The 26,955-nt window shown below is 38.0% G+C and overlaps 1 protein-coding gene and 1 pseudogene across 4 annotated transcripts in view; one reads left to right on the forward strand and one right to left on the reverse strand.

Annotated features, from left to right (window-relative positions):
- The window catches only part of ZC3H12B (zinc finger CCCH-type containing 12B), a 504,463-nt gene that overhangs the window by 347,052 nt on the left and 130,456 nt on the right, over positions 1–26,955 (forward strand). The gene's annotated exons all lie outside the window — the stretch shown is intronic.
- LOC116535027 lies at positions 25,310–26,521 on the reverse strand (annotated as a pseudogene). Its single transcript, XR_004262007.1, has one exon. The product of XR_004262007.1 is annotated as a peroxiredoxin-like 2C pseudogene (transcript).

Here is a 26,955-nt window from a genome sequence, read left to right on the forward strand (position 1 = left end):
TTCACCAGAAAGATATTACCAGAAAGAGGTCTCTATCTAGACCCCAAGAGAGGGTCCTTGGATCTTATGCAAGAAAGAATCTGAGGTGAATACATACAGTAAAGTGAAAGCAAGTTTATGAAGAAAGTAAACGAATAAAAGAATAGCTACTCCATAGATACAATAGTCTGATTTTTTTAGATCTATTGTACAATGTGGTAGATATAGCTAATAATTGAGTTCTATACATTTTGAAATCACTGAAAGTAACATCAAATGTTGTCATTACTAAAATTGTTAACTATTTGAGGTGCTGAGCATGTTTGTTCACTTGACTTAATTATTCCACATTATATTTAAAAATTACAACATCACATTCTATTTCATAAATAGATACAAATATAGTTTTTTAATATATAATTTAAAATTAACTAGAAGAGTATTGATAACATGCATGATTCACCAGTACAAAAGTTATCCTAAAGTTGGAAAAACAGATAAATGATCTTTTGAAAATTAATCAGAAACCATGTTTACATAATTTGAAAATATCTTTAAGTTCCTTGTGAATACATAGTAATGTGCTAGCATACTGCCACCATCTCACATTCTCTGTCTTCAGAACAATCCTCAGTACTCACAAGGGGATATTTGGCATTCAAAAATGTTTTGGGTGTCATTACATGTGAGATAGGTGTTTTAAAGACAGCAGATAAATCAGTCTTTTTTTTTTTTTATCTAACTTACCACTCTGTACCTTTTAAGTGGGATATTTAGACAATTTACATGCAAGGTTAATATTAATATGTGAGGTTTTGATCCTATCGTGAAGTGGTTAGCTGATTGCTTTGTAGTTTCTGTTGTACAGTTGCTCTATAGAGTCTTTGGACCGTGTAGTTAAGTAATTTTTTCTTGTAGCAGGTATTCTTTGATTTTCATGTTTAGAACTCTCATACGGCTCTCTCATAAGGATAGTCTAGCAGTAACTATGCAAACAGACTATGTATAAAATCTACAGGAAATAAATTTCTGGGAACACACAACCTTCCAAGATTGAATCAGGAAGAAATGGAAACCCTGAAGAGACCAATATTAATTTGGACAATTGAATCAGTAATTTAAAACTCACCAACCAAACCAAGTCCTGGAACAGATAGAGTCACAGCTGAATTCCGTTAGACATACAAAAAAGAGTTGATACCAATTCCACTGAAACTATTCCAATGAATTGAGAAAGATGGAACTCCCCCTTAACTCACCTTACAAAGCCAGCATTACTCTGATGCCAAAATCAGGCAAAGACACAGGGAGAAAATTAAACTATATGCCAATATCCCTGAAGACCATAAAGCAAAGTGCTCAACAAAGTACTAGCAATCTGAATCTGGCAGCACATCAAAACGGTAATTCTCCATGATCAAGTAGGCTTTATTCCTGTGATACAAGGTTGATTCCGCACATGCAAACTGATAAATAAGATTCACCACAAAAAACAGAACTAATAATGAAAACCATAAAATCATCTCAATATATGCAGCACAAAACTTTCAATAAAATCCAACATGCCTTCATGATAAAAACACTCAACAAACTTGGTGTTGAAGGAAAATATCTCAAAATAGTAAGAGCCTTCCCTGACAAACTTACAGCCAGCATTATACTGAATGGGCAAAACTTGAAAGTAGTCTTTATTATAACTGGAACAAGACAAGAATGCCCACATTCTTATTCAACATAGTACTGAAAGTCCTATCCAGAACAATAAGGTAAGAGAAAGAAATGAAAACCTTCCAAATAGGAAAAGAAGTCAAATTATCTTTCTTTCCTGACAAGTATGAATCTACACCTAAAGAAACCCCTAAAGTCTCCATTAAGAAGCAGGAAAATGATGGCCAATTACACACAACCAGATGCAACAACTGCCACCAAGGGACTAGGATGACTAGCACAATCCTAACATATCTCCAGAGGGAAGCTACGGAGAATGGACAGAGAAAAGACACAAAAGCTAGGTTGAAGGGGTAGGAAGCTGGGAACCCTGCATGGAGCTGCAGTGCGCCAGGACTCATTTCTGGCCTCCAATGGCTTCAGGGAAAAGGGGGAATTGAACTGGGAAAAAGCATGTTGCTCTCACCACAGGCCTCTGGAATTCTGGCAAAAGAAGACCCCTTGAACATTACAGACACTTGAGTTGGCAAACAGCTGCTTAGAGAAGTAGTAAGGGCAGCATGCCAGTTAATATTGATCTCAGAATATTTGATGCAGGAGCATCTATATCAGAGCATGGTCAGCGATACCCATCCCTCTGGGCTAAATTTGCTCCCATAGGAGATTTTAGCCATACAGAAAATGTCAGACCTGAACGCTGCAGGAAAATGTTCCCCATCAGACAAGGCCAGTCTGATCTGAGCACCTCTTGGTCTGCTGGGGTCTCCTGGGACCCCAGGCTGGATTTGACTGTTTACAGTGTTTTGGGCGCCTAGATCATAGCTCTTGCAATGATGAACTATGCCTGACTGGGAGAGAGCTCAAGTGGGGTGGCCCCCATGACCATACGCAAGCTCACCCACTCCCTCTCTGCACTACAGCTTCCCCCAGGCCCACGGCTGCCCCCCAACATTGCTTTTCTGGCATGTGGGAGAGTGGATTTTGGCTTTAATGTTCTGATAGTGCATGTGTGTATGCACACCCTGACCTGCCACTGCTGCTTCCAGGAGTGCACTTTACCCCCCCATCACCACCACACCACCATTGCAGTCAGTCATGGTGGGCACAGAGCCCACCAGTACGCTAGACTCTCTACCAATGACCCATTCCTGCACCAACACTGCTGCCAGAGTGAAACAAGGCAATGAGAACAGTAAACCTTCCTTCACATGAGTGACCACCCTCACCTCCATGAATGTGCACAGAGGGCTAACACAGAATTGCACCTGCCAGTCCCTTGCTTCTGTGCTAACACCACCAACAGCATAACCACTCACAGAGTTGCCAGAGGGGGTCTCCTTATTACCTGAGCCATGCTGCCTCCACAATTGCTGTGAACACCCACACATAAGCAGGCATCTTCACACCCAATGGCACCCTGCCACAGCCAACGATCAGGCACCCCATTGCCATAACACTACCACTGCTGCTGACACGTGAAAATGAGCATGAATCCTGCTGCCACCACCCCATGAAACACTCTGGCTAGGACCACCCTTCAAAATGTAGTTACCAGCGGTCTGGCAGCTATTCCATTCCTCAGTGCAGTGGAATTCTAACTTCAAAGAGACAAAGAACAAAGTTAGGGCCCAATATAAGTACCCCACATTTAGAGTAGGCAGTCCAGGAGTTAAGAGCTTAGCCATTGTTAACTAAAATCTTTCAGAAATGAAGCTAGCCAACTTAACCTACCTCAATGGGATTAAAAAAAAAATCCCATCCAAAGGGTAGCAACTTCAAATTTTGAAGGAGCATCAACTCACAAAGATGAGAAAGAACCAGTGCAAGGACTGTGACAACTTAAAAAGCCAGAGTGCCTTCTTTCCTCAAATGACCACACTACCTCTCCAGGAAAGGTTCTGAACAAGGCTGAAATGGCTGAAATGACAGAAATAAAATTCAGAATATGAACAGAAACAAAGACCATTGAGATGCAGAAGTGTGTTGAATTCCAATCTAAGTCAGATAAAAATCACAATAAAATGATACAGGCGCTTACAGACAAAATAGCCAGAATAGAATAGAATGTAACACACCTGATGGAGCTAAAAAACACACTACAAGAATTTCATAATACAATCACAAGTATTAATAGCAGAATAAACCAAGGTGAAGAGAGAATCTCAGAGCTCGAAGACTGGCTTTCTGAACTAAGACGGACAAGAATAGAGAAAAAAGAATGAAAAGGAACAAATAAAACCTCTGAGAAATATAGAATTATGTAATTAAGACCAATACTGCTACCCATTGAAGTCTCTGAAAAAGATGGAGAAAACAGAAGAAATATGGAAAACATATTTCAGAGTATCATCCATGAGAAATTTCCCAATGTAGCTACAGAGGCAAACATTCAAATTAAAGAAATGTGGAAAACCCTAGTAATATACTTCACATAAAGATTATCCCCAAGACTTATAACCATCAGATTTTCCAAGGCCAAAATGAAAGAAAAAGTGTTAAAGACAGCTAAAGAGAAAGGGCAGGTCACCTGTAAAGAGAAGCCTATTGGTCTAACAATGGACCTCTCAGCTGAAACCCTACAAGCCAGAAAAGACTAAGAACAAATATTCAACATTTTTAAAGAAAAGAAATTTCATTCAAGAATTTCATATCTGGCCAAACTAAGCTTCATAAGCAAGGGAAAAATAAGAGCCTTTTCAAACAAGCAAATGCTGAAGGAATTTGTTACCACCAGACCTGCCTTAGAAGAGCTCCTGAAGAAAGCACTAAATATGGAAATGAAAAACTGTTACCAGGCACTACAAAAACACACTTAAGAGCACAAATCAGTGACACTATAAAGCAACCACAAAAACAAGCCTGCATAATAACCAATGAACATCATGATGACAGGATCAAATCCACATATATCAGTACTAACTTTGAATGCAAACAAGCTAAATTCCACAATTAAATAGCACAGAGTGGCTAGCTGGATAAAGAACCAAGACCCAATTGTATACTGTCTTCAATAGACCAGTCGGACATGGAAGGGCACACACAGGCTAAAAATAAAGGTATGGAGAAAAATCTACCAAGCAAATGAAAAGCAGAAAAAAGCATGGGTTGCAATCCTAATTTTGGGGGGAAAAAAACAGACTTTAAACCAACAAAAATCAAAAAATGACAAGAAGGGCATTGCATTGTGGTAAAAGACTTAATTCGACAAGAAGATCTGACTATCTTGAATATATATGCACCCAACAGAGGAGCACCCAGATTTAGAAAGCATATTCAAGATTTGAACACAGCACTGGATCACATGGACCTGATAGACATCTACAGAACTCTTCACCCCAAAACAACAGAATGTGGATACATTATTTTCATCACCACATGGCACATACTCTAAAATCAACCACATAATTGGACATAAAACACTCTTTAGCAAATTAAAAAAATTGAAATCATAACAACCACTCTCTTGGAACACTGAACAATACAATTAGAAATCAAGACTAAGAAAATAGCTGAAAATCATAAAACTACATGGAAGTTGAATAACTTGCTCCTGGGTGGCTTTTTTTTATTGTACTTTGGGCTCTGGGGCACATGGGCACATCCTGCATCCTTCAGGATTGTTACATACGTACATACATGCCACATTCCCCCTCCCTCCATCACCTACATCAGGCATTTCTCTCGGTGTTATTCCTCCCCAACCACCCTGCCCTGCTGTTCCTCCCCCCCCCTCGCATCCACCTCCCCAACCTAGCCCAGTGAGGGTTACCTTCCCTGTGCCCAAGTATTCTCATTGTTCATCACCTGCCTATGAGTGAAAACACGCAGTGTTTGGTTTTCTGTTCTTGTGTCAGTTTGCTGAGAATGATGGTTTCTAGATTCATCCATGTCTCTACAAAGGACACTGACTCATGTTTTTTATGGCTGCATAGTATTCCATGGCATATTGAAATCCAGGAAATACAGAGAACACCACAAAGATACTCCTCAAGAAGAGCAACTCCAAGGCACATAATCATCAGATTCACCAGGGTTGAAATGAAGGAAAAAATCCTAAGGGCAACCAGAGAGAAAGGGTAAATCACTCACAAAGGAAAGACCATCAGACTTACAGCAGACCTCTCAGCAGAAGCCCTACAAGCTAGAAGGAAGTGGGGCAATATTCAACATACTTAAAGAAAAGAACTTTCAACCCAGAATTTTATATCCAGCCAAACTAAGCTTCATAAGTGCAGGAGAAATAAAATCCTTTACACACAAGCAATTGCTGAGAGATTTCATTGCTACAAGACCTGCCTTACAAGAGCTCCTGAAGGAAGTACTAAACATGGAAAGGAGCAACCAGTACCAGTCACTGCAAAAACATACCAAGTAGTAAGGAACAATGATGCAATGAAGAAACCTCATCAACTAACAGGCAAAAGAACCAGCCAGTAACAAAATGGCAGGATCAAATTCAAACATAACAATATTAATATTGAATGTAAATGGCCTAAATGCCACAATCAAAAGACACAGACTGGCAAACTGGATAAGAAGTCAAGACCCATCCGTGTGCGGTATTCAGGAGACAAAATAAAGGGATAAAAGAAGACTTACCAAGCAAATGGAGAGCAAAAAAAGCATGGGTAGCAATCCTAGTCTCTGATAAAATGAACTTTAAACCAACAAAGATCAAAAGAGACAAAGAAATGCATTACATAATGGTAAAAGGATCAATGCAACAAGAAGAGTGGCTTTTGAGTAAATAACAAAAGGCAGAAATCAATAAGTTCTTTGAAATTAATGAGAATAAAAATACAACACACAAGAATCTCTGGGACAGAGCTAAGGTAGTAGTAGAAGGAAAATTTATAGCACTAAATTTCTACATCAAAAAGGTAGAAATATCTCAATTTAGCAACCTAACATCACAACTAAAGTAACTAGAGAACAAAGAGCAAAGCAAACCAACTCCTAAGCTAACAGAAGACAAGAAAAAATCAAAATCAGAGCTGAATTGAAGGAGATTGAGACACACACACACACACACACACACACACACACACACACACACGCACACATGCACACACACACATAAATTCAAAAGATCCAGGAATCCAAGAGTATGTTTTTTGAAAAACATGACTAGCTAGACTAATAAAGAAAAGCGGGACATTCCAGATGAATACAATTAGAAACAACAAAGGGGATATTACAATTTACCCCACAGAAATACAAATATTCATCAGAGAATATTATAAATACCTCTATGGACACAAACTAGAAAATCTAGAAAAAACTGATAAGTTCCTGGACACATACACCCTCCCAACACTGAACCTTGGAGAAATTGAATCCCTCAACAGACCAATAACAAGTTCTGAAGTTGGTTAAGTCATAAATGGTCTATAAACACACAAACAAAAAAAGCCCAATACCAGACTGATTCAGAGCCAAGCTCTGCCCAGATGTATAAAGAAGAGCTCATGCTATTCCTACCAAAAGTATTCAAAAAAATTGAGGAGGATGGACTCTTTTCTAACTATTGCATGAGGACAGCATCATCCTGATACCAAAACCTGACAAACCTGAGAAAGATACAACACAAAACAAAACAAAACAAAACAAAACAAAAAACTGTAGGCAAATATCCTTGATTAACATTGATACAAAAATCCACAACAAAAAAGTGGCCAACTGAATCTAGCATCACACCAAAAAGCTTATCCAACACCATCAGGAAGGCTTTGTTCCTGGAATAAATGGTTGGTTCAACACTCACAAATCAATAAATGTGATTCATCACCTAAACAGAACTAAAGACAAAAGCCAAATTGTTATCTCGAAAGATGCACAAGAGGATTTTGATAAAATTTAACATGGCTTCATTTTAAAAACTTGTTACAAAGTATTTATTGAAAGAACATACCTGAAAATAATGAACCATCTATAAGAAATCTACAACAAACATCATACTTAATGGGCAAAAGCTAGAAGCATTCCCCTTGAAAACCAGCACAAGACAAGGATGCCCTCTCTCATTATTCTTATTCAGCATAGTGTTGGAGGTCCTGGCCAGAGCCATCAGGCAAGAGAAAGAAATTAAGGGCATCCAAATAGGAAGAAAGAAAGTCAAACTATTCTTGTTTTCAAATAATATGGATATACATTTATAAAATCCCATAGTCTTAGCCCCAAATCTTTTTAAGCTGATAAAGAAATTCAGTGAAGTCTCAGAATAGAAAATCGATGTAAAAAAATAACTAGAATTATTATACACCAATGACAGTCAAGCCAAGAGCCACATCAGGAACACGATTTCATTCACAATTGCCACAAAAAGAAAAAAATACCTAGGAACACTGTTAACCAAGGATTTGAAAGATCTCTATAATGAGAACTGCAAAACACTGTTCAAAGAAATCAAAGATGATGCAAACAAATAGGAAAACATTCAATGTTCATGTTTAGGAAGAATCAATATTGTTAAAATGACCATACAGCTCAAAGTCATTTATAGATCCAATGCTATTCCTATCAAACTGCCAATGACATTCTTCATAGAACTAGAAAAATTTATTTTAACATCAAAAATAACCCAAATAGCCAAGGCAATTCTAAGCAAAAATAGCAAAGCTGGAGACACCATGCTACCCGACTTCAAACTATACTACAGGGCTACAGTAAACAAAACAGAATGGTACTGTTACAAAAGCAGATATATAGACCAATGGAACAGAATGGAGATCCCAGAAATAAGGCTGCACACCTAAACCATCTGATCTTCAGCGAAGCTGATAAAAACAAGCTATGGGAAAAGAACTCTCTATTCATTAAATGGTGCTTGGATAACAGGTGAGCCATATGCAGAAGATTGAAACTGGATCCGTTTATTACACTATATGCAAAAATCAACTAAAGATTAATTAAAGACTTTAACGTAAAACCAAAACTATAAAAATCCTCGAAGACAGCCTAGGCAATAGCATTCAGGACATAAGAATGGGAACAGATATGGCCAGGCATGATGGCTTACGCCTGTAATCCCAGCACTTTAGGATGCCAAGGCAGGCAGATCATGAGGTCAGGGGTTCGAGGCCAGCCTGACCAACATGGTGAAACCCCGTCTCTACTAAAGATATAAAAAATTAGCTGAGAATGGTGGATAGTGCCTGTAATCCCAGCTACTGAGGAGGCTGAGGCAGGGAATCACTTGATCCCGGGAGGCAGAAGTTGTGGTGAACCAAGATCACACCATTGTTCTCCAGCTTGACTAACAGGCTGAGACTCTGTCAAAAAAAAAAAAAAAAAAAGAATGGGGAAATATTTCATGATGAAGACACCAAAAGCTAATGCAATGAAAGCAAAACTGAAAACTGGGATGTAATTAAACTAAAGTGCTTCTGCACAGCAAGAGAAACTATCAACAGAGTATACAAACAACCTACAGAATGGGAGAAAATTTTTCCAAAGCATGCATCTAACAAAGATCTAATATCCAGAATCTATCAGAAATATAAACAAATTTACAAGTAAAAAACAACCTCGTTAAAAACTGGACAAACTACATGAACATGTTTTTTAATGATAATTGTATTTTTTATTGCATTTCGGGTTTTGGGATACATGTGAATAACATGCAACATTGTTGCATAGGTACACACATGGCAGTGTGATTTGCTGCCTTCCTCCCCATCACCTATATCTGGCATTTCTCCCCATGCTAGCTCTCCCCAACTCCCCACCACCCACTGTCCCTCCCCTATCTCCCATCGACAGACCCCAGTGTGTGTTGCTCCCCTCCCTGTGTCCATGTGTTCTCATTGTTCAAAACCCAACTATGAGTGAGAATATGCAGTGTTTGATTTTCTTTTCCTGTGTGTCAGCTTGCTGAGGATGATGGTTTCCAGGTTCATCCATGTCCCTACAAAGGACACAAACTCATCGTTTTTGAGGGCTGCATGATATTCCATGGTGTATATGTGTCACATTTTCCCTGTCCAGTCCATTGTCGATGGGCATTTGGGCTGGTTCCAGGTCTTTGCTGTTGTAAACAGTGCTGCAGTGAACTTTCGTGTGCATGTGTCCTTATAGTAGAACGATTTATAATCCTTTGGATATATACCCAGTAATGGGATTGCTGGGTCAAATGGAATTTCTATTTCTATGTCCTTGAAGAATATCCACACCATCTTCCACAATGGTTGAACTAATTTACACTCCCACCAACAGTGTAAAAGTGTTCCTATTTCTCCACATCCTCTCCAGCATCTGTTGTCTCCAGATTTTTTAATGATCGCCATTCTAACTGGCATGAGATGGTATCACAATGTGGTTTTGATTTGCATTACTCTAACGACCAGTGATGATGAGCATTCTTTCATATGTTTGTTGGCCTTACATGTGTCTTCTTTTGTAAAGTGTCTGTTCATATCCTTCATCCATTTTTGAATGCGCTTATTTATTTTTTTTTTCTTGTAAATCTGTTTTAGTTCTTTGTAGATACTGGATATTAGCCCTTTGTCTGATGAGTAGATTGCAAAAATTTTTTCCCATTCTGTTGGTTGCTGATTCACTCTAATGATCATTTTTCTTGCGGTGCAGAAGCTGTGGAGTTTGATTAGGTCCCATTTGTCTATTTTGGCTTTTGTTGCCAATGCTTTTGGTGTTTTGGTCATGAAGTCCTTATCTATGCCTATGTCCTGAGTGGTTTTGCCTAGGTTTTCTTCTAGGGCTTTTGTGGTGTTAGGTCTTATGTTTAAGTCTTTAATCCATCCAGAGTTAATTTTACTGTAAGATGTCAGGGACAAGCCCAGTTTCTGCCTTCTACACATGGCTAGCTAGTTTTCCCAACACCATTTATGAAACAGGGACTCCATTCCCCATTGCTTGTTTTTGTCAGGTTTGTCAAAGATTGGATGCTGGTAGATGTGTGGTGTTGCCTCTGAGGCCTCTGTTCTGTTCCATTGGTCTATATCTCTGTTTTGGTACCAGCACCATGTTGTTTTGATTACTGTAGCCTTCTAGTATAGTTTGAAGTCCGGTAGTGTGATGCCTCACGCTTTGTCCTTTTTGCTTAGAATTGACTTGGCTATGCAGGCTCCCTTTTGGTTCCATATGAAGTTTAAGGTGTTTTTTTCCAGTTCTGTGAAGAAGGTCAATTGGTAGCTTGATGGGGGTAGGGTTGACTCTGTAAATTACTTTGGGCAGTATGGCCATTTTAATGATATTGATTCTTCCTAACCATTAACATGGAATGTTTCTCCATCTATTTGTATTCTCTCTTATTTCGTTGAGCAGTGGTTTGTAGTTCTCCTTGAAGAAGTCCTTTACGTTCCTTGTTAGTTGTATTCCTAGGTATTTTATTCTCTTTGTAGCAATTGTAGATAGCAGTTCGTTCTTGATTTGGCTCTCTTTAAGTGTGTGATTGACGTATAGGAATGCATGTGATTTTTGCACATTGATTTTGTATCCTGAGACTTTTCTGAATTTGCTTATGAGTTCAGGAGATTTTGTGCTGAGACGAAGAGGTCTTCTAGATATAGAATCATGTCATCTGCAAATAGAGACAATTTGACTTCTTCCTTTTCTATTTGAACACCCCTTTTTTATTTCTTCCCTTGTTGCTCTGGCTAGAGCTTCCAATACTATATTGAATAGGAGTGGTAAGAGCGGGCATCCTTGTCTAGTGCCAGATTTCAAAGGAAATGCTTTCAGTTTTTGCCCATTAAGTATGATATTGGCTGTTGGTTTGTCATAAATAGCTGTTATTATTTTGAGATACGTTACATCAATATCTAGTTTATTGAGGGTTTTAGCATAAAGGGCTGCTGAATTTTGTCAAAGGCCTTCTTTGCATCAATTGAGATAATCATGTGGTTTTTGTCTTTGGTTCTGTTTATGTGGTGAATTACATTTATAGATTTGCATATGTTGAACCAGCCTTGCATCCCAGGGATGAAGCCTACTTGATATGGTTGATAAGTTTTTTGATGTGCTGTTCCAATCGGTTTGCCAGTATTTTATTGAAGATTTTTGCATCTATGTTCATCATGGATATTGACCTGAAGTTTTATTTTCTTGCTGAGTCTCTGCCAGGTTTGGGTATCAGGATGATGCTGGTCTCATAAAATGATTTGGGAAGAATTCCCTCCTTTTGGATTGTTTGGAATAGTTTCAGAAGGAATGGTACCAGCTCCTCTTTGTATGTCTGGTAGAATTCGGCTTTGAACCCAACTGGACCTGAGCTTTCTTTGGGTGGAAGGCTCTTAATTGCTACCTCAACTTGAGACCTTGTTATTGGTTTATTCAGGGTTTCGACTTCTTCCTGGCTTAGGCTTGGGAGGAGGCAAGTGTCCAGGAATTTATCCATTTCCTCCAGGTTTACCAGTTTATCTGCATAGAGATATTTGTAATAATCTCTGATGATGGCTTGTATTTCTGTGGAATCTGTGGTGATATCCCCTTTATTGTTTTTTATTGCATCTATTTGATTATTCTCTCTTTTTTATTAATCAAGCTAGTTATCTATTTTGTTGATCTTTTTGAAAAACTAGATCCTGGATTTATTGATTTTTGAAGGGTTTTTTTGTGTCTCTATCTCCTTCAGTTCTTCTCTGATCTTAGTTATTTCTTGTCTTCTGCTAGGTTTTGAGTTTATTTGATCTTGTTCCTCTAGCTCTTTCAATTTTGACTATACGGTGTCAATTTAGATCTCTCCTTGCTTCTCATGTGGGCATTAATTGCTATATATTTTCTTCTCAACACTGCTTTAAATGTGTCCCAGAGATTCTGATATGCTGTATCTTCATTCTCATTAGTTTCCAAGAACATCTTTATTTCTGCCTTCATTTCATTGTTTATCCAGTCAACATTCAAGAGCAAGTTGTTCAGTTTCCATGAAGCTGTGCGGTTCTGACTTAGTTTCTGAAATCTGAGCTCTAACTTGATTGCACTGTGGCCTGAGAGACTGCTTGTTATGATTTCCATTCTTTTGCATTTGCTGAGGAGTGATTTACTTCCACTTATGTGGTCAATTTTAGAGTAGGTACGATGTGGTGCTGAGAATAATGTATATTCTGTGGATTTGGCGTGGAGAGTTCTGTAAATGTCTATTAGGTTTGCTTGGTCCAGGTCTGAGTTCAAGTCCTGGATATCCTTGTTAATTTTTTGTCTCATTGATCTGTCTAATATTGACAATTGAGTGTTAAAGTTTCCCAATATTATTGTGTGGGAGTCTAAGTCTCTTTGTAAGTCATTAAGAACTTGCCTTATGTATCTGGGTGCTCCTGTATTGGGGGTGTATGTATTTAGGATTGTTAGCTTTTCTTGTTGCATTAATCCTTTTACCATTCTGTAATGTCCTTCTTTGTCTCTTTTGATCTTTGTTGCTTTAAAGTCTATTTTATCAGAGATGAGAATTGCAACTCCTGCTTTTTTTTTTCTCTCTCTCCCTTTGCTTGGTAAATCTTCCTCCATCCCTTTATTTTGAGACTTTGTGTATCCTTGCATGTGAGATGGGTTTCCTGGATACAGCACGCTGATGGGTTTTGTCTTTTTATCCAATTTGCCAGTCTGTGTCTTTTGATTGGGGCATTCAGCCCATTTACATTTAGGGTTAATATTGTTATGTGTGAATTTGATCCTGCCATTTTGATGCTGGCTGGCTGGTTTGCCTGTTAGTTGATGCAGTTTCTTCATTGTGTTGATGCTCTTTACCATTTGGTATGTTTTTGGAGTGGCTGGTACTGTTTGTTCCTTTCTATGTTTAGTACCTCTTTCAGGAGCTCTTGTAAAGCAGGCCTGGTGGTTATGAAACCTCTGAGTACTTGCTTGTTGGTAAAGGATTTTATTTTATTTTATTTCACTTATGAAACTTAGTTTGGCTGGATATGAAATTCTGGGTTGAAAGTTCTTTTCTTTAAGGGTGTTGAATATTGGCCCCCATTCTCTTCAAGCTTGTAGGGTTTCTGCTGAGAGATCTGCTGTGAGTCTGATGGGCTTCCCTTTGTGGGTAACCCGACCTTTCTCTCTGGCTGCCCTTAGAATTTTCTCCTTCATTTCAACCCTGGTGAATTTGACCATTATGTACCTTGGGGTTGCTTTTCTTGGGGAATATCTTTGTGGTGTTTTCCGTATTTCCTGGACTTGAGCATTGGCCTGCCTTGCTAGGTTGGGGAAGTTTTCCTGGAGAATATCCTGAAGAGTATTTTGCAGCTTGGATTCATTCTCTCCATCACATTCAGGTACACCTATCAAATGTAGATTAGGTCTTTTCACATAGTCCCATATTTCTTGGAGACTTTGTTCATTCCTTTTTAGACTTTTTTCTCTAATCTTGCCTTCTCATTTTATTTCATTGAGTTGATCTTTGACCTCTGATATCCTTTCTTCTGCTCGGTCAATTTGGCTCTTGAAACTTGTGTATGCTTCCCTAAGTTCTTGTGTTGTGTTCTTCAGCTTTATCAATTCACTTATATTACTCTCTAAGTTGTTTATTCTTGTTAACATTTAGTTAAATCTTTTTTCAACTGTCTTAGTTTCTTTGCGATGCATTAGAATATGTTCTTTTAGCCCACAGAAGTTTCTTATTACCCAACTTCTGAAGCCTGTTTCTGTCAATTCATCAGACTTATTCTCCATCCAGCCTTGTTCCCTTGCTGGTGAGGAGTTATGATCCCTTGTAGGAAGAGAGGCGTTCTGGTTTTGGGTGTTTTCATCCTTTTTTGCACTGGTTTCTTCCCATCTTTGTGGATTTATCTGCCTGTCACCTTTGTAGTTGTTGACTTTCATATTTGGTCTCTGAGTGGATGTCCAGTTTGTTGATGATAAAGTTATTTCTTTGTTTTTCTTAGTTTTCCTTCTAACAGTCTGGCCCCTCTGCTGTAGGACTGCTGAGGTCCACTCCAGGCCCTGCTTGCCTGGGGATCACCTGCAGTAGCTGCAGAACAGTAAGGGTTGCTGCCAGTTTCTTCTTCTGCTATCTTTGTCTCATAAGGATACCTGCCAGGTGTCGGTCTGATCTTTCCTTTATGAGGTGACTCTTGGATACACGGTCATCACGGAGCTGCTTGAGGAAACAGTCTGTCCTTTATAGAAGCTCAAGTGCTGAGCTGTGAGTGCCGTTGTTCATTCAGAGATGCTAGGCAGGTACATTTAAGTCTGCTGCAGCAGAACTCATAAATCCCTCCCTTTTTTTTCCCAGGTTCCCTGTCCTGGGGAGTTAGGGCTGTATTTTTGAGTTTCTGTTTTGCTGCTGCCTTTTTTCACGGCTGCCCAGCCCAGCAAGGAGGCAGCCTAGTCACTGTCTGCCTGCAGAGGCCTTGCTGAGCTGCTGTGGGCTCTACCCTGCTGCCGTGTGAACTTCCCTGCTGTCCCTCCATGCTTTCGCTGGGAGCTGCAATCCTGAGCTTCTCCTAATCGGCCATCTTTGATCCGTCCAGCAGAATGGCTATTATAAAAAGGCAAAAAATAACAGATACTGGTGAGATTGTAGAGAAAAAGGAACAATTATACATTGTTGGTGATAGTGTAAATTAGTTCAACCACTGTGGAAAGTGGTGTGGCATTTCCACCAAGAGCTAAAAACAGTACTACCGTTTAACTTAGCAATATCATTACTGAATATATATCCAAAGGAATGTAAGTCATTGTATTATAAAGACACATGCATGCATATGCACATTGCAGCACTATTCATAATAACAAAGACATGGACTCAACCTAAGAGCTTATCGGTGGTAGACTGGATAAAGCAAATATGGTACATAAATACCATGGAATGCTATGCAGCCACAAAATGAATGAGATTATGTCATTTGCAGAAACAGGTATGGAGCTGTAGGCCAATAGTTTTAGCAAACTTACACAGAAAAAGAAAATGAAATATAGCATGTTCTCACTTATAATTTGAGCTAAATGATAACACATGGACACATAGAGGGGAAACAACAGACACTGAGGACTAGTGGAGGGTGGAAGGAGAGAGAGGACCAGGAAAAATAACTAATCGGTACTGGGCTTAATACATGGGCGACAAAATAATCTGTACAACACACACCCATGACATGATTTCAGGTACATAACAAATATGCACATGTACCCCGATATTAAATTAAAACTTAAATATATAAAGTTTAACCAATAAAAAGAAAGACTCCACCAAAAGTCTCTTAGAACTGATAAATGATTTTGTAAAATTTTATAATACAATATTAATGTACAAAAATTGGTAACATTTCTGTACATCAACAATGCTCAAGCTGAGCATCAAATCAAGAATGCATTCCTATTTACAATAGCCACAGATAAATATACCTAGGAATACATCTAACCAAAGAAGTGAATGATCTCTACATGAAGAACTATAAAACACTGCTGAAAGAAATTATTCATGACGCAAGTGAAAAACATTTCCTATTCATGGACTGGAAAAAAAATCAATATTGTTAAAATGATCATACAACCCAAAGCAACATACTGAGTCAACACTATTTCTATCAAACTTTTAACATCATTTTTCACAGAATAAAAAAAAATTTAAATCATATGGAACCAAAGAAGTGCCCAAATGGCCAAAGCAATGCTGAGCAAAAAAAGCAAAGACAGAGGCATCTTGTTACCTGATTTCAAATTACGCTATAATGCTACAGTAACAAAAACAGAATGGTACTGGAAAAAAAAAAAAGACACACAGATTTTAATGGAACAGAATACATAAACCAACAATAAAACCACATTCCTACAACCACCCAATCTTTGACAAAGTCAATAGAAACAAACAATGGGTTAAGGACTCCCTGTTCAATAAATTGTGCTGGAATACCTGGCTAGCAATATGCAGAAGAATGAAACTGCACCCCTGTCTTTCACTATATACAAAAAGAAACTCAAGATGAATCAAAGATTTAAATGTAGACCTCAAATTATAAAAATCCTAGAAGAAAACCCCAAAACTATCATTCTGTACATTGGTCTTGGCAAAGAATTTGTGACCAAGTCCTCAAAAGCAATTGTAACAAAACCAGAAATTCACAAGTGGGTCCTAATTAAACTAAAGAGCTTTTAGACAGCAAAAGAAACTATTAACAGAGTAAGAAGACAATCTACAGAATGGGAGAAAATTTTTGCAAAGTATGCATTCAATAAAGGACTAATGTCTAGAATCTATAAGGTATGTAAACAACTCAACAGACAACAAACAAGTAATCACATTAAAAAGTGACTAATAGACATGATCAGACACCTCTCAAAAGAAGACATACATGAGGCAAACAAGTATATGAATAAATGCTCCACATTACTCATCATCAGAGAAATGTAAATCAAAACTACAATGAGATACCATCTCACACCAGTCAAAATGGGTATTATGAAAAAGGTGAAAAAATAAATACTGGGAAAGTTGTGGAGAAGAGGACATGCTTATGAACTGCTGATGAAATGTAAATTAGTTCAGGCATTGTGGAAAGCAGTTGGGAGATTTCACAAGTAACTTAAAACAGAGCTACCCACCAATTTGACCCACCAATCCCATTACTGTGTATATACCCAAAGAAGTATAAATCACTCTGACATAAAGACACACACACACATATGTTCATTGCGGCACTATTCACAATAGTGAAGACATGGAATCCACCTGAGTGCCCATCAGTGGTGACTGGATAAAAAAAATACTGTACGTGTACATCATGGAATTCTACACAGTCATTATAAAGAATAAAATTATGTGGTTTTTCAGCAACGTGGATGCAGTTGGAGGCCATAATCCTAAGTGAATTAATACAGGAACAGAAAAACAAATACGGCATTTTCTCACTTAGAAGTGGAAGCTAAATATTGAGTATACATGAACACAAAGAAGAGAGCAAAAGACACTGGTACCTTCCTGAAGTTGGAGCATGGGAAGAGCGTGAGGATCAAAAAACTACCTATTAGATACTAGGCATATTACCTGGGTAATGAAATAATCTGTGCACCAAACTGCTATGACACACAATTTATCCATGTAGCAAACACACACATGTATCCCCTAAACTAAGATTGGAAAGAACAAAGACATAAAAGTGGCAAAAATAAATAAATAAATAAATAAATAAATGAAGGCATCGCTAATCATCAGAAAAATGTAAATCAAAACCACAATGAGATACCATGTCACACCAGTCAGAATGGCTAGTATTAAAAAGTTAGAAAGTAATAGATGCTGGCAAGGCTGTGGAGAAAAGGGAATGCTTATACACCATTGTGGTATTCAAATTAGCTCAGTAACTGTGGAAAGAAATTTGGAGATGTCTAAAAGAACTCAAAACACAACTACCATTTGATTCAGAAATTCTATTACTTGAAATATGCCCAAAGGAAAGTAAATCATTCTACCAAAAAGACAAATGTGCCTGTATGTTAATCAGAGCTCTATTTACAATAGCAAAGACACAGAATCAACCTAGGTGCCCATCAGCAGTGGACTGGATAAAAAAAATTTGGTACATATACACCACCGACTAATATGCATCTATAAAAAAGAATATCATGCCCTTTACAGCAACATGATTACAACTAGAGGCGATTATACTAAGCAAATTGAAACAGAAACAAAAAATCAAATGCCACATGTTCTCACTTGTAAGTGGAAGCTAAACATTAGGTATACATAGATGTAAAGATGGGAACAATAGACACAGAGGACTATTAGAGAGGGCAGAGTGGCAGGGGTGGGGGCTGACAAACTACTTATCATGTACTATGCTCACTACCTGGGCAACTGGATCTTTCATACCCCAAACCTCAGTGTCATGAAACATACCCATGTAAATATATATATATTTTTGGTAACTGTATAATGACGGTGGTTATTATACTGCTACTTAAAAAATGCAAAATGCCTAATTTAAATACAATTATACAGTGATTGACCTCTGGCAACATTAAGCCACAGAAACACTCAATTTAAGTTAACCTACATTAATAGAGAAGGTAGACAGTGGGCTGACAATGGAGAATGCAATATGATAACTTTGGCAAAAGTCATTGTTCACTACTGAGTGTTTCGTCATCCACTTTCACAAAATTAATGTTTTTTAAAAACATGTCAAGTTTTTCTGCCATTACTAGCTGGCAAAATGTTTGTTTCTATTAAATCGGTCTATTCTAGGCATAGAATATTAAAATAGCAGTGAATGTACTAAACTTACATATACCACTTCAGATTATTAAAACTTCATAATTTTGGTTATGTGGTTTTTACCAAAGAGTGTTTCTGAGATTTTATCAAGTTCCTGTTATTTTTGTGCATGTGTTCTATTCTTCTTTAGTTAAATGACCTTTAGAAAGACACCCTTTATAAGTTAAGCAGAATTTTTAAAGCGACCCAATGCACACATTTTCTTTCCACACATCTCCCCCAACGATTAATAAAAAACATATTTGTTACCTAAAAATAAGTTTCTACCCAAACATTTATCAGAATTTGCCCAAACTTTCCATACGTAGTTTTTCTATGTGGCATTCTGTGGTTAAAAACAATTCCATGTTTTTCTGACCTTCCTTGACCTAGTTTACTTTTTGCTTCCAGTACTGTCCGGTGGAGTTGCAGGCTATTTAATCTGAAACACTTAGTATTTAATTTGAAATCCCAAGGTTAAGTTTGTGAAGTTTTGTCTCCATTTCCCATCCCTGATTTTAGTAAAGGTTGAATATCCCTTATCTAAAATGCCAGGGACCACAAGTATTTGAGAATTCAGAATCTTTCAGATATTAGAATATTTGCATTATACAGTGTTTCATTTCTTTCAAAAGGACTTCCTCTCTTAACAATTTGAGCCAAGTCCTTTAATCTTTTATCAGTAATGTGTGTTATTAAACCCTAATCTAATAAAAATATTTACTCTTGGGCTGAGCACAGTGGCTCATGCCTGTAATCCCAGAACTTTGGGAGGCCGAGGCAGGAGGATCACCTGAGTTCTGGAGTTTGAGACCAAACTGGCCGACATGGAGAAATCCCGTCTCTACTAATAATATGAAAAATTAGCTGGGCATGATGGTGAATGCTTGTAATCCCAGCTACTTGGGAGGCTGAGGCAAGAGAATCGCTTGAACCGGGAAAGTGGAGGTTGCAGTGAGCTGAGATGGTGCCATTGCACTCCAGCCTGGTTAACAAGAGTGAAGTTCTGTCTGAAAAAAAAAAAAAAGAGAATATTTATAGCTCACTTAATACTGCTATTTGTTTTACTTGCTGCTTATCACTACAACAAAGAATATATGGAAATAAATACAGCGTACCACAGCAAATCTACCTGTGTGTCATTAGTGTTAGTCTAAATTACTAACTGTTTTCTTTGGTGAGCATAGCAATTGAAGCAGAATTCAGGTGCTGATATTCCCTTCTTGATATTTACAAGTATATAAGACTTTTGGAAGAGTTTATGGTAAATATGCAATAAATTATATATCTTTGTATGTTAATATGTTCTTTCTTACCAAAAAATGTAGGAATATTTATTACAGGTGAGTTTGTTTTTCATATATGTCCCTATATTGTTCTAAAGTAGAACACTAGTCAATAAAAAGTGGTTTAAGTATCTTAAAAATATTTTTTTAAATTATAGTTACTTCTAGATTTAAATATAAGGCAAGATTTTTTTTTATTTTGTAAATAAAATAAAGTTCTTTTTTATTTTGTTTCCATTTTGTAAAATAAGAAGTCTCTTCCTCAAATATTGTCTTCTTAACCACTCATATAAGCTATTTATGGTTCTGTGTGCTGGTTAGTTGCAAAACAAAAGCCCACATTCTATGTGGTTAAACAACCCTTTGTAAGTAATTTCCAGACAGCTGAAGTATGTACTAATTTTATACTTGACATTTTATTAGTTGGAGCTATAGTCATTTGAAGATGGTTTGAATTTAAGATTTTTATTGCTCTTTTCTGATAGGGTTTGCCAGTGAAAATTAAATCCAGTAGCACTTTCTGTAGATTTAGGCGATAACTCATTTTTTTCTAGCCTGTTTTCCTTCTTAGTTAATTAGGTTCAAGATTATTTATAAATTGTTGCAGACCATCAGGAGTTACTTAATTCCATACTACTGTCCCTAGGTTGCTTGTCTCTTCATAAATTATTTTGCCTAGTAATTTGGATGAATGTCATATGGTTCTGGAAAAATCTAGTTATTAAGATTTGGGACAAATAAATAGCTTAGAACAAAAAATGGAAACCCAATTTGTCCTAACCCCTATGCGTACATTAATTGCAACACCATGGATCAAACAATCTATGAAACTGGTTACAGCCTACCTTAAAATTGGTGCAAATTGGGCTAGGTGCAGTAGCTCACACCTGTAATCCGAGCACTTTGGGAGGCCAAGGTGGGTGAATGACTTGAGGTCAGGAGTTTGAGATCACCCTGAGCAACATATCAAAAAACCATCTCTACTAAAAATATAAAAAATTGGCCGGGAGTGGTGGTGGGCACCTGTAATCTCAGCTACTTGGGAGGCTGAGGCAGAATTGCTTGAACCAGGGAGGCAGAGCTTGCAGTGAGCTGAGATCACGCCATTGCACTCAAGACTGGGTGACAGAGCAAGACTCTGTCAAAAAAAAAAAAAAACAGGTACAAATTGGTGCAGTTTTCCTAGACCCAGGAGTTTTAAGCATGGATTGGGGAATTTTCCAAAAAGACCTACTATTTCTACTTGAAAGAGGAGAAAATTTAACAACACATGAAAGAAAAAATTGATAAGCTGGATTTCATCAAAATTAAGAATTGTTGATCTTTCTAAAATACTGTCAAGGGAATGAAAAGACAAGCCAAAAGAATCATTGAAAGTTAATAATGGGATAATAAGGAAAGTGATAGTCAATGGGTATAGGTTTCTTTTTGGAGTGATAAAATCTTTTTGGGATTAAACAGTGGTATTAGTTGTACAACTCTGAATATATTAAAACTCACTAAACATTATACATACATATCTGTTTTTACTATGCTTCACTTTATTATGTTTCCAAGATACTGCATTTTATTTTATTTTTTTCTACAAATTGAAGTTAACAATCCTGTGTTGAGCAAGTCCATTGGCACCATTTTTCCAACAATGTGTGCTCACTTCATGTCTCTGTGTCACATTTTGATTATTCTCACAGTATTTGAAATTTTTTCATCATCATTTTATCTATTGCAATGATCTGTGATAAGTGATCTTTGTTTTTGTTTTTGTTTTCTGAGATAGGGTCTCATTCTGTCACCCAGGCTGGAGTGCAGCAGCATGATCATGGCTCACTGCAGCTTGGACCTCCTGGGCTCAATTGATCCTCCCACCTCAGCCTGCCAAGTAGCTGGGACTACAGGTGCGCGCCACCATGCCCGGCTAATTTTGTTGTTGTTGTATGGATGGAATTTTGCCATGTTGCCCAGGCTGTTCTCAAACTCCTGGGCTCAAGCTATCTGCACCCCTTGGCCTTTTTCATAGTGCTCAGATTACAGGCATGAGCCACTGTGTGTGAGCAATAAGTGATCTTTGATGATACAATTGCTATCCTTTTGGGACGTCATGGACTATACCCATATAAGACATGGTACTTAATTAATAAATGTTGTATGCATTCTGAAACACACAATAAAAACAAAAACAAAGATCACTTGTTCCACTAACCAACTGTTCCCTCATGTCTCCCCTCTTTTTGGACAACCCTATTCTCTGAGACAAAACAATATTCAAATTAGGTCAATTAATAATTCTATGATTAATGTTCAAGTGAAAAGAAGAGTCCAATGTCACTCACTTCAAACCAAATGTTAGAAATCATTAAACTTAATGAGAAAGGCATGCTGACAATCAAGATAGCAAGGCCTCTTGCACCAAACAGTCAGCCAAATTATAAATGCAAAGGAAAAGTTTTTGGATAAAATTAAAACTGCTAGTTTTTTTCATACCCCAGTGGCACCTGGAGTGCCAGTTAGACAGAACCATTCACTCCCCTGGAAAGGGGGCTGAAGCCAGGGAGCCAAGTGGTCTAGCTTAGCAGATCCCACCCCCATGGAGCCCAGCAAACAAATATCCACTGGCTTAAAATTCTTGCTGCCAGCAGAGCAGTCTGAAGTTGACCTGGGATGCTCAAGCTTGGTGGGGGAAGAGGCTTCTGCTATTATTGAGGCTTGAGTAGGCGATTATCCCCTCACAGTATAAACAAAGCCACCAGGACGTTCAAACTGGGCAGAGTCCACCACAGCTCCACAGAGCTGCTGTAGCCAGACTGCCTCTCTAGATTCCTCCTCTATGGGCAGGACATCTTTGAATAAAGACAGCAGCCCCAGTCAAGGGCTTATAGATAAAATTCCTATCTCCCTAGGACAGAGCACCTGGGGGAAGGGTCAGCTGTGGGTGCAGCTTCAGCAGACATAAACATTCCTGCCTGCCACCTCTGAAGAGAGCAGTGGTTCTCCCAGGACAGCACTCAAACTCTGCTAAAGAACAGACTGCCTCCTCAAGTGGGTCCCTGACTCCTGTGCCTCCTGACAGGGAGATACCTCCCAGCAGGGGTCCACAGACACCTCATACAGGAGAGCTCTGGCAGGCATCTGGTGGGTGCCCCTCTGGCACGAAGCTTCCAGAAGAAGGAACAGACAGCAATCCTTGCTGTTCTGCAGCCTCTGCTAGTGATACCCAGGCAAGCAGGATATGGAGTGGACCTCCAGCAAATTCCAACAGACCTGCAACTGAGGGGGCTGACTGTTAGCAGGAAAACTAACAAACAGAAAGGAATAGCATCAACATCAACAAAAAGAACGTCCACTCAGAGACCCCATCTGAACGTCACCAACATCAAAGACCAACGGTAGATAAATCCATGAAGATGAGAAAAAACCAGTGTAAAAAGGCTGAAATTAAAAAAAAAAAAAAAACAGAATACTTCTTCTTTTCCAAGGGATCTCAATTCCTTGCCAGCAAGGAAACAAAATTGTATTGAGAATGAATTTGATGAATTGACAAAAGTAGGCTACAGAAGGTGGGTAATAGCAAATTCCTCCAAACTAAAAGAGCATGTTCTAACCCAATGCAAGGAAGCTAAGAACTTTGATAAAAGGCTAGAGGAATTGCTAACTAGAATAACCGGTTTAGAGAAGAATATAAATGACCTGATGAAGCTGAAAAACACAGAACGAGAACATCATGAAGCATACAAAAGTATCAATATGATCAAGTGGAAGAAAGGATATCAGAGATTGAAGATCAACTTAACGAAATAAAGCATGAAGACAAGATTAGAGAAAAAAGAATGAAAAGAAGGAATGAACAAAGACTCCAAGAAATATGGGAATATGTGAAAAGACCAAACCTAGGTTTGATTCGTGTAACTGAAAGTGATGGGGAAAATGGAACCATGTTGGAAAACATTCTTCAAGATATTATCCAGGAGAATTTCCCCAACCTAGCAAGGCAGGCCAACATTCAAATTTAGGAAATACAGAGGACAACACAAAGATACTCCTCAAGAAGAGCAACCCCAAAATACATAATTGTCAGATTCACCAAGGTTGAAATGAAAGAAAAAATGTTAAGGGCAGCCAGAGAGAAAGGTCGGGTTACCCACAAAGGGAAGCCCATCGGACTAACAGCAGATCTCTCTGCAGAAACCCTGCAAGCCACAAGAGAGTGGGGGCCAATATTCAACATTTTTTTTTTGGAATTTTAAATGATAAATTTCATTTTTATTGAATAAAAACATAATTATACAAGCATAAAAATATATTCAAATATTTTAATACATTAATTTTTTTGTAACTTCATATGCTTTATATAAAGTATTGAGGTCAAAACAGTATTATACTTGCTAATAATTACCAAAATCCTGATTTTGCTATACATTTCATCAGGATTTCTGGGATATTTCCCAACTAAACAGATTAAGATTCTAGAAAAATGAAAGATGAAAACAGTCTTCAAAATAAGAGCAATTTGGGGGTGAGAAATATTAGTTTCTAGGAATGCACAACTAAACCATAGTGTACATTCAAGTTACAAAGTTTTTAAAAATTTAAACAATTCTTGGCTGGGCTTGGTGGCTTATGCCTGTAATTCTAGAACTTTGGGAGACTGAGGCAGGAGTTCAAGACCAGCCTGGCCAACATAGAGAAACCCTGTCTCTACTAAAAACACAAATTAGCCAGTGTGGTGGTGGACACCTGTAATCCCATCTACTTGGGAGGTCGAGGCAGAAGAATCACTTGAACCCATGAGATGGAAGTTGCAGTGAGCTGAGATTTTGCACACCCTGGGCAACAGAGCAAGACTTCATTTCAAAAAAAAAAAAAAAAATTCTTACAGTTTCCTTTCAAAAAGCACACTAACCATATTTTAAATACGTATCTTACATATATAAAACAAATGTACTCTTCATGGTTCTTCCAATCCCCAAAAGTTCTAGTGAAATGGATAGCAAGTGAGTAGTGAGAAGGTTCTGTGGACATTGGCTATATGTGAGACATTCGGATTGCCACACTTCCTCTGAGTAAAGCGATTAGGATGAAAACATGGACTGCAGCCTATATTATTTGCAGTTTTGTGATATCATGTTTAAAGACCTTTTCCTGGCCCCACAATATTAATCATGCTCATTATAGAACAGTCAGGAAATACAGAAAAGCACAGAAAAAAGCACTGTAATCTTAACACAGAGATACCTACTAGCAACATTTTGGTGTTTATTTTCTGTCTTTTCCCTAAGCATACAAAAATACAAACAAACATATACATATAAAAATGCTGTTATATTGTTGACAGAATTTGATATTTTGCTTTTTTCACTGAATACAATGGTCTTGTGTATCTCCCCTCCCTTTATATATTCTTTATCAGAATTTATATTAATTGCCAAAAAATCTTTCAAGACTGAATATACCATAACGTAAAATACTTTAAATGGTAATTATGGTTTTATAGCTTTTAAAGTTATATTTTGTATATTCATTTTTGTTATTTTGTATAACATTTTAAAAGCTATAAAATGGAAGTATGTATTACATTTTTGACAACTGATGCTTCTCAGCAGGCAGTTCAACTGGTTCAAGGGCTCTTTATGCTTCCCTAAGTCCTCAAAGGCTGGGAAGGGACAGCAAGTTAGACACTGTACAAGGATATTACAGCCCAGCATTGAAGGTCACATTCCAGAAAGTCCAGTTGAAAGTGACTGATTCCATGTTAAGTCATACATGGATAACTGAAAGACTGTTTGTTTGTAAAGTTCAAATGCTGAACTCCTACAAGCTGTAAAATAGAGTTGATAGGTTTGTGATCCAACCTATTCCTATCACAGTGTATAAAAATGAATGTTGTTACATGGACCTAAAATGAGAGTTTCACCTTGCTGAAATGGGCCTCCTTGAGAATCAAAGAGAGTTCCAGTTACTGCCTATCACAGGTTCTGAAGGCTTCTGAGAGTAGATTTGAATTTATGTGGGGACTCTGTCCTGAGAAAGCAATTTCTGCACCTCTTTTCATTCCCAATCTTATATAAATTTCCCTCTTAGTATCGACATACATTTTATGAGAATATCCAGTCAGTTTGCAAAAAAGGCTCTATATGATGATAGGATGACTGTCCAATCACCATGAGGGTGACATTTGCTTTTTGTAAGAAACTCTTGGGGATTTTGGCCAGATCCTTTACGTATTCCTTGCAGATGTAACACAGGAAATGCTGCACTAACACCACCATGGCTCAGCACTCCAGAACAGTGAGTGGAACAGCACTTTCTGCCTGTGCGTGTCCAGCACCAGCAGCCCACCCACAGTTGCCACCAAGGGCAGCCCATCCTCAGGGCTGCTTGAGGCTGGGACCGGGGAGCAGAGGCAGTGCTGCCACTAAACTTCAACATTTGTAAAGAAAAGAATTTTTAACCCAGAATTAGAATTTCATATCCAGCCTAGTTTAGCTTTATAAGCAAAGGAGAATTAAAATATTTTACAGACAAGCAAATGCTCAGAGATTTTGTCACCACCAGGCCTGGCTTACAAGAGCTCCTGAAGGAAGCACTTAATATGGAAAGGAAAAACCGGTACCAGCCACCGCAAAAACATACCAAATTGTAAAGACCATTGACACTATGAAGAAACTGCATCAACTAATGGGCAAAATAACCAGCCAGCATCATAATGACAGGATCGAATTCAAACATAATAATATTAACCTTAAAGGTAAACAAACTAAGTACCCCAATTAAAAGACACAGACTGGCAAATTGGATGAAGAGTTAAGACCCATCAGTGTGCTGTATTCGGGAGCCTCATCTCACGTGCAAAGACATATATAAGCTCAAAATAAAGGGATG

This window comes from Sapajus apella, unplaced genomic scaffold, assembly GCF_009761245.1.
Source record: "Sapajus apella isolate SASKATOON/1434 unplaced genomic scaffold, GSC_monkey_1.0 scaffold91, whole genome shotgun sequence".
NCBI classification, from domain to species: domain Eukaryota; kingdom Metazoa; phylum Chordata; class Mammalia; order Primates; family Cebidae; genus Sapajus; species Sapajus apella.